This window comes from Episyrphus balteatus, chromosome 1, assembly GCF_945859705.1.
Source record: "Episyrphus balteatus chromosome 1, idEpiBalt1.1, whole genome shotgun sequence".
In the NCBI taxonomy this organism is placed as follows: domain Eukaryota; kingdom Metazoa; phylum Arthropoda; class Insecta; order Diptera; family Syrphidae; genus Episyrphus; species Episyrphus balteatus.
Genome location: NC_079134.1, coordinates 69,166,701 through 69,174,152, shown reverse-complemented (window position 1 = coordinate 69,174,152; position 7,452 = coordinate 69,166,701). Strand labels below are relative to the sequence as shown.

Genomic DNA, 7,452 nt, shown 5'->3' with positions numbered 1-7,452 from the left:
GGTCCGAAGGCGGCTCAAATTAGTATGGAAATTAAAATCACCGCGAAGTCGATTGCATATGTATTAGTGTGGTGAAAATCTCCATTCCGAGAAAACGGAGCCGAAGGCGGAACGAATGACGTCCGGCATTTTGACATGGATCGATACTCGAGTATCGAATATGTTTGACATTTCTAGCAAAACAAAAAACTCTGTTTATCAATTTTGTTCACTGAAAATGTTTTTTTTTTTTTTTTATTTTATTGTTTTTTTAGCAAAAGAAATTACAATAAATACAATATTAAAATAAATATTAAATAAAATAAATCTTTTCATTTGTTGTTACTGCTGTTGTTGGTGCACTTTTGGATGTCCAGTACTCCCTCCACTTAGTTGATATCCTTTGTTGATATCTCCTGCTGATTCGTTATTCTAGAAAGATATTGATTTAACAATGATCAGGAGATATATTAATGTTATTAAATACATGCTGTTGATTCCCAGTCATTCGCATCACATCCGGATGCATTAGTGTACCTTCGGGTAAAAGGGTTGGTTTTTTTTCCCAACGTAAATTTTCTCGGTCGGAGGTCGGAGTGTCTTTTCTGGACTCCGTTTTCTTGCTTGAAGGGTTAAACTGTGTCGTTTCCGTGTCCGCGCCATCTATTTATACAAATATTTCGAAATTCGAGTATGTCTCCGAAGGTTCTCGTCTTTGCTTCTCGAAACTTCCTTTCAAGGAGGGGCGCTTCTTCATACACAGCGTCTCCACTGAGCAAACAGCTGCCCAACAACACAACCGCAATCCAATCCACAAACAGAACAATTTTTTTCGCTGTGCAAATTATGTCATGTCGACTCATTTTATCTTTCGTGTACGTGTAAAGCCAGAACTATAATTGTCGGATAGTCGGATGCAAACGGAGGGGAACAGCGCTCGCAACCGCACTCGACGGATGAAAACTTGTGGAAAATACAAAGAAAACAACAACAATTGACAGTAGCTTCCGACTCCATCCTCCAATTATGGTTCTGGCTTAAGGTTTTCTCCTGATTGAACCCTCCCTTAGGTAAAATGACTCGTTTTACTTCTACACGGAGAAAAATGAATATAGTATTTTATACTCCATATGACTAGTAAGGTAATTAAAGTAAAAAGCCCTAGATTTTAAGTAAATTTTACCTTACGTATTGAACATTTCTTGGATCCGTAAAGTAATTTTTATAATCAAATTATTGGTTAACAAATTAAAGTAGTATATACCTTACGGGTAGCAATATTTCCTTTACGTAGAGTCAAATATACCTTCAACCAAAAAAGTGTATGAATCTTTTCACTTTAAGATTCTAGTAAAACATATTTTAGAAATTTAACTATTCCATGAATAAATTTTACCTTACACTAAGGTAATAATAATACAATACAATACATAAAAAGTGCGCCATTTGTTCTCCATTTGTGTTGGATGTTTTTTTTTTTTTTTGCCAAAGCTTTAAGGTAGCGAGTGCGGGATAATTACATTAATTCAAAAAGAATTCGCAAACAATTGAATCAAATAAAGTCAATATCATTTTTATTGACGATATTTGTCTAAATAAAACTGTATGTATATTATATAAAGGAACACAAAACCTCCAAAAGTGCAAAAATAAGTCCATACTAAAAGGGTACTCTCACTGGAGTGAAGGAAAACGATATAAGTGATATTAAAAAAAAAGACCTTGCACCAAATTAAAAAAAAAAAAAAAACGATCCCCCAGTTTAGGCTGCAGCTTCATGTACAGATGGAAGTGACGAGCGTCGTCGTCGTGACGCACTTTTTTGAACTTCTCCATCATCGTAATGTTAGTTTTGATTAAAACCTCGAATTTTGTGACTCAAAACCAATACGCTCCCTATTGACGACTGGACCATGTACCCTGGCGGAAAGAAGCTGAAACTACTTATACACATCAAGCATCAGAAATTGTGGAAATAAATATGGAAATTGATTAGTGCTATAATAAAATTATTTATAAAAAGTAAAAACAACAGTTTAAATAAAAGTAAAAACTTGTTTTTATAAAAAGAAAAGGTCAAACTATAGATTTAAAGCAAAACTATTATTAAAATCGAAGCTCTTGTTGCAACTAGTGTAGTTTAAGTGTGATCTGGTAGTTTTCCTTGCATTTTGTTCTTTAAATTTGTCATATGAACGAAAAGTTCTTAGGTGGTCAATATTATAAAGTTAATGGCACTTCAATTTAATCTTGTTTGTTATATTTCAGACAAGGGTGAGTGCTTATCACCGACACTGTGATTTCAGTGCAACTCATATAGAAAGCTTTAAATTTATATGTTTCATCTCCCAAAAATATGTTCGATGATATATTTAAAAAATGGTTTCTTTTTTTCAAAGAATCATCCAAAATTCATGGTTGCACCAAAACACGATGAAACAACATAACAACTTTTGCATAGAATTGCATCCCTCGCAAGAAGGTATTTATTTCATTAATTCATATTATGCATCAAATGGATCTTTTTTATGCCTCCTTTTCTCTGATTCTGATTAAGTTTTTGGGGAAAAACTTGAATGCTACTGAAATAAAAAATGTCAATGAAGTTATTTACATGTAATTTTTCTGAAATTAATTTCATTTATATTTTTTAATTAATTATTTTACCTGAATGAAAACACATGTATTTTTATGGCTCCAGATTTTTGATGTGTATATGTAGTTGCTTATTTTTCCCACCAGTGTCGCATTTTGACTTTTCTAGTTGTCAATAGAGAAATTAAAAAATCACCCGGCTAATGCAATATTTTATTCATAAGTTTTACAAATTTACAGGGAAATCTTGAAGATTAAAATATCATTTTGATAGTTTCTTTTTTTTTTTTTTTTTTTAATTTAATTTTGCGGATGACCTTCAAGAAATCAGCGCAATTTTCGTATACTGAGTGCGAACAGAGGAAATGTGTTAGATCAAAAGTAGTCTTAAAATACATAGAGAGAAAAAGTGATTAGCCACGATTTTGGCCCAATGTGGCCTTGGCATAAAACAAGGGAGTGGGTGTTAATGAAGAATCCAGGTATAGAGAAAGAATACCGAGTAACCAGTGCTATCCCAGGAGGACCCTGACTGAGACTCGACGACTTGATTAATCAGGTCGTTTTCTACTAGTTCAAGATTATTAATTGCTTTTTTCATTAGAGAGAGGTTATAGCTCAACAGCGGAATGGTCTCCAATGATTTCCTTGTAATCCCAATGTCGATCATATTGCACGGCTCCCCATCCCTGCCACTGCACCGTATAAGTTTTGTACTTTTTTTTAGTTTTGGGTCAGTTTTAAATCTATAGTTATGTTCAATTGACTTATTCTTTCTTTTATATGTACGTTATGTAAAGTGAAATTAGGGCTGAATACTTACTTATAAAATTTCAAAAGAAAAACTATCCTTTTTCATTTACAAAATTTGAAAAAAAAAAATCAATTAAAAATTGAATGGAATTATTCACACATTGTTAAAAAGTATTCTTTCAATGTTTCCTTATGTTTTGAGTCTTTTTTATTGTGTTTATATTGTTGTCTTCTCCATAAAATGTCTTGAGGAATTAATCAACTTTAAATAACTTGTATTTTATTTATTTATTTATATATTTAATTCCCGAACTTTTTATCTCCAAATATTCTTGAGTGTTTTTACCCTAAGTTAAATGATTGTCAAAACCAAAAACCCAAAAATTCCTTAAAAATAAAAAAAAAAACATGTTTGTATGTACGATTCCGCCCTAGCGAGGTAATCCGTCGAAGCGGATTTTGTCCGATTTCATCCAAATCGGACAGTTTTTACCTGTCGGAACCACACCTCGAATCATATTTCGTATGAAATCGGAGAATTTCCTCTCCGACGGATTACCTCGCTAGGGCCGAATGTCAACGTAAATACAATCCGATAATAAAACAAGCAGTCTAACCGTAACAAGCAGTGCCACCTTTCCCCATTTTCAGATTGGTTATAACAATTTCTGCTACCCGTTCCTTTTTCAGATTGGGTATATTTTAAGTCTTTATTTGATTTACTTTTCAATATTTACTTTTATTTTTAAATATTGATTATAGTGCCAGATGTTTAGAGATTGCAATCCCGGAATGATTTTCCGATCCCGGGATTTCGGGATTTGAAAAATTGAATCCCGGGATCCCGGGATAATCCCGGGATTTGCAAAATATTTTCATACTCAATTATTGAACGAAGAAAGTATAAAAAAAATAACATTCTTCATAAAAAACAAACAAAACAAGTAAAATAAAAACAATATAGCTAACAAAAACTAAAAAATATTCCTAATGGAATAAAATATATACTCCAAACATTATAATTCAGTGTACAAAGTACAAACTGAATGAAGTTTAGTTAAGAAGTATTTAAAAGAATAAATAAATATTAGGGGTATTCTCGATCCGATGCAACTGGTCTTGTATCATTGCAAAAGTGCAAAAGTGTAAAATCTTGCAACACTACAACAACAAAATATACGGATTAAAATTTTACAACAGTCTTGCACTTTTGCTATACCCTAGACCTATTGCAAAATAAAAATACAATAGAGTAAAATTATTTTTGACAGATGGGAGCTCACCGTCGCGTCGCCCATGATAAACAGTTTGCCTTTTTTATTCTGTTCATTATGGTTGTCGGCTTGTCGGTACTCATGTCCCGTAATTTATTTTCATTTGATGTAAAATAATTTGTGAAAATTAATTAACCCGAACAAAACAATGAATTAAATTATAAAAAATGGAAAAAAAGAAGAAGCAACAGTGGAGGAACAACCCTGTTAAAAAAAAATCATGGATTTCATTCATGCATCAATATTTACTATAGATAAGAAAAGGGGCGTTCACGATCTATTGTAAAAAAATAAAATTTTACATTTTTACTAGGCCTGTTGCAGCAGATCGTGAATACCCCTATTAAATTAACATTAAGTAACATATTAACTATTTAGTGTTAATAAATCACATTTGGAATTATTTTTATAATAAAATGTAATAAAAAGCAAAGCATCCAATGTTTTGTCTGCAAGCCAGCTTCTAAATTTTGTTCCAAAACTTGAAGCAGCTGAAAATGCACGCTCGGTTTCAATATTCGTTAGTTAAATATTTATGTGCCTGCTCTTAGTATTTTCCTCTTATCCCATCTTCAAAAAGCAGCATCTCTGGTTTCATCAGGTGCTTCTATATTTTGGTGGGGTCCTGTGTTTTTGAGACTATTTTTATTTCATTTTCTAATTTTTCTTTCAAGGAAAGATGGTCTTTGCAACTTGGAACAACAAAAGGTTCATTTTCTTGAATACTGACAGCACCCACACGTTTTAAATTTGATGTAATTTGCTTTATTTTAATTTGTTAGGACTCAAAAATAAATTTCTTACTTCTGGGCTTGAGTTTTCGAAAATTACTTTTTATTTGGGTTCTGTAGGTAAGCAAGAACACCAGATAACTCTGCTCGCTGCCGCAAGCTCAAGCGATTAATTAAAGCTGTCTTCAATTTGTTACTTATTATTGAAGTTTTTGACTTTAACTGCTAAAAGAAATTTAACAGCACCATCAGCCAGCTGTACACAAGTTAGAATCAGAAAGGGCAAAGTGATTCAACTGTTATTTTTTTGGAGCCAGTACTTCAATAGTCTCATTTATTAAATCAAAATCTGTTTCTTCAAACCTTATAGGGTGATTCAGATCGGTAAGCGATTTTTAAAGCGTTCAATCATCGCAAGAAGGCTATTCCTCCTTGTTTTGCTATAAAGCCTGGTACGCAGCTCGCGCTAAATTTTAGCTCCCATACAAATTATCGAAAAATTTTATCTGAGCTAAAATAGATAATTTGTATGGGAATTTTATCTCGGCTAAAATTTACCGCGAACAGCGTACCAGGCTTAAAGTATCTAATAAGGAAAGTTATTTCCCATATTCCATTTTTACATATCTTTGCAGAATTTTGTCATTTTTTGTATGCGAATATTTAGCCACTAACCCCGAAAATCCAGGGAAAAATGGGTCGGGATCCCGAATCCCGGGATTGCAATCTCTACAGATGTTGTCATTGACAAGTGGTAAGGGATAACAACTATACATCGGGACAGTCCAATATATAAGAAATATAAATATAAATCACCTCAAACTCATTAAATGGATTTAAGAACTAAAAAAGTTGTATAATTATTTGTGTATCAGTATTAAGGTATTTTAAGAAGACGTTCAGTGGAATAAATAAAACGGAGAATCTGCTCAAAACTCAGCTTTTCGATGCTGGCGCTCAACCATTGACCATCAAGATGTTCGATAAAAACCTTCTCAAGGTACCAGCTCCATATGCTGTCATTGGCAAGTCGTAAAGGATAACAACTATAAATCAGAACAGAAGTAAAAAATAGTTTTCATATAAAATATTTTTCTTCTAGATTTACGAAATGGATTTGTTCTGTATCAGTAAGTATTTAAAGGAGACGGTAGGTGGTATGAATGTAACGGAGAACTCAGCTTTTCGGAGCAGCTGTTCAATTTGATATAAATAAAACATTTGATAAACGATACTCGTTTTACCTAATCGCAATTTCACGAATACGCCGTTTTGCAATCAGAGATCTATTGCGTAATACGAAACGAGCGGCAAGTAAACGATAGTCACGACAAAGAGCGATTATGTGTAAACAAAAAAGAAATTCAAACGATAAAACGATTATTGTAATTCGTAATCGCCTTTGAAAGATAACGAAGTAGTTTCAACGATATTCGTTTTATATAATAATACCTTTGGGGGTCAATTACCGATCTATGAAACTGTGAAGTGATACAAAATTTATCATTTCAGTTTTCATATTGTAATGTTTTATTCTGGGATCACAATAAAACTTATTTCATTTATTTAATTTCTTATATTTCCGTTCAAATAAAAACTCACTTTTTTCAATTCAATTAACTTTTGTTATTCGCTCAAACAAACACACTTTTAAATCACTTTATTTGTTACTAACTATTTCCAACACTTTATTTCACCTTGTACTGTACTCTTTCACTTTCAAAATTAAACTGTGTCGTTTCCGTGTCCGCGCCATCTATTTATACAAATATTTCGAAATTCGAGTATGTCTCCGAAGGTTCTCGTCCTTGCTTCTCGAAACTTCCTTTCAAGGAGGGGCGCTTCATACACAGCGTCTCCACTGAGCAAACAGCTGCCCAACAACACAACCGTAATCCAATCCACAAACAGAACAATTTTCTTCGCTGTGCAAATTATGTCATGTCGACTCATTTTATCTTTCGTGTACGTGTAAGGTTTTCTCCTGATTGAACCCTCCCTTAGGTAAAATGACTCGTTTTACTTCTACACGGAGAAAAATGAATCTAGTATTTTATACTCCATATGACTAGTAAGGTAATTAAAGTAAAAAGCCCTAGATTTTAAGTAAATTTTACCTT

The 7,452-nt window shown here is 32.7% G+C and overlaps 1 long non-coding RNA gene across 1 annotated transcript; it reads right to left on the bottom strand.

Annotated features, from left to right (window-relative positions):
* Positions 1–224: 224 nt before the first annotated feature.
* On the bottom strand, positions 225–2,821 carry LOC129907644 (uncharacterized). Its single transcript, XR_008771113.1, has 3 exons — positions 2,647–2,821; positions 467–2,561; positions 225–411 (listed from the first exon to the last, which is right to left on the bottom strand). It is a non-coding gene; the product is annotated as an uncharacterized LOC129907644 (long non-coding RNA).
* Between the last annotated feature and the right edge of the window lie 4,631 nt (positions 2,822–7,452).